This window comes from Cricetulus griseus, chromosome 5, assembly GCF_003668045.3.
Source record: "Cricetulus griseus strain 17A/GY chromosome 5, alternate assembly CriGri-PICRH-1.0, whole genome shotgun sequence".
NCBI classification, from domain to species: domain Eukaryota; kingdom Metazoa; phylum Chordata; class Mammalia; order Rodentia; family Cricetidae; genus Cricetulus; species Cricetulus griseus.
In genome coordinates, this window is record NC_048598.1 from 146,959,483 (window position 1) to 146,961,246 (window position 1,764).

General features: G+C 44.5%; 1 non-coding gene across 1 annotated transcript; it reads right to left on the reverse strand.

Annotated features, from left to right (window-relative positions):
- Positions 1-1,378: 1,378 nt before the first annotated feature.
- Positions 1,379-1,482, reverse strand: LOC113836217. The gene has a single exon (XR_003486201.1). It is a non-coding gene; the product is annotated as a U6 spliceosomal RNA (small nuclear RNA).
- Positions 1,483-1,764: the final 282 nt, after the last annotated feature.

Below are 1,764 nucleotides of genomic sequence, written 5' to 3' on the forward strand. Positions count from 1 at the left end.
ACATTCTTGTTCCAAAAAGGAGAAACGAAGCACAGCAAAGAAACCAAAGTAAAGTCTGAAATTAGCAGGGGAAACACAAGTAATGCAGCTTCATGTGTGTGGCATCTGGGACTCATAATGGGATCTTCTGGGCTCCTGCTCAGCCTCCTGCAATACTTGTAATCTCTCTCTTGGACTAGTCTCTTGGACTAGTTTGACTGTGTGTCTGCAAGTTCTCTCTGGAAAACACTCTATCCCTTGAATCCTGGGATCTCCACTGCACTTGGACTTTACCTTACAGTTTCAAAAGATGGCCTCTCAGGGCTTCCCTGCAGGGACCCTGGCCCTGACATATTCGCCTGACCTCACCAGCTCTCCAGAAACTTGATGTCAGACCCCATGACCCCTCCAGTCTTGCATTTGTCATGCTTACAAAATCAGTACCTCATTGCTGACGCTGCCAAGTCCCACTGCCAGCTCAAGATAGAGATCGGCGTCCTTGGGTCCTTGGACCACATCTGCAGTACTCTCTGTGTGCCTGAGGGTGTGTGTGTGTGTGTGTGTGTGTGTGTGTGTGTGTGTGTGTGTGTGTGTGTGTGTGGTATGAGTAGGTACCCCTTCAGCGGCATTATAAGTTAAGGTTCCCTCCTTTAAATACTTTGCAATTTCACAAGATGGACACTTTGACTCATTCGATCTTGTCTTTAGTATATCTTTCCTATTGTCCCAGTGCAGAACAGCAGTGCACCCTCTCCCTCTCTCCCTCTCTCTCTCTCTCTCTCTCTCTCTCTCTCTCTCTCTCTCTCTCCATTTTTAATTGTGTGTATATTTGTGTGTTTCTGTGTCCATGAAAGCCAAAAGAGGCACCAGGTTTCCTTGAGCTGGACAGACCAATGTGAATCTCTGTGAGTTCAAGGCCAGCCTGGTCTACAGAGTGAGTTCCAGGACAGCCTCCAAAGACACAGAGAAACCCTGTCTCAGAAAAAAAAAAAAAAAAGTGATCTTCCTACTTCAAATTAAGATAGACCAATGTGAGTTGGTTGATGCGGGTGTGGGTGGTGAGAAGAGAACTTGGGTCCTCTGGAAGAGCAGTAAACACTTTTAACCACTGAGCCACCTTCCCAGGTCCACAAGGTTTCTAAGCCTGTTAACTACTGTAACAACCAGAGCTGCTTTGTCTTTAACTTTAAAATCATTCGCTTTCATAGCATACTTCACATTTCCCTATCTTTCTGCTCTCTCTTACTGTAGATCTGAGGAGGAGGAGTGACCATGCCATGGCCTGAATACAATACTATCTTGAAATTGCCTCTGCCAAACAAAGGAGTCATGATGTTTAAATTCAGTTTCACCCAAGTTCTTGGGACAAGAAAAGAATGTAGCCAGATTCATTTTTTTTTTAAATATGGAACGCTTCTCAAAATTGTGTGTCATCCTTGCGCAGGGGCCATGCTAATCTCTGTATGGTTCCAATTTTAGTATTTGTGATGCCAAAGCCAGCACTGTAGCTAGATTCTTTACCAAAATATAACACGAGTAGCCTCTAGCCCAGTTCCCCATAGTCCTTGTTTCTTGTTTGAAAATCCGTGAGTTGGGCCTCCACTGTCTACATTTCTGTCAACATTTCTTTGAAATTCCACCAGAATGACTCATTAAGTTCTCTGTTTGTTACAGAGTAGGGCTTCTCTAGCCCAAAGTTCCAAACTCTTCCACATTCTGCCTGTAAACTAGTTCTAAAGATCTAAGAACTACCTGGTCAGATTTACTATGTCGGTGGCCCTACCT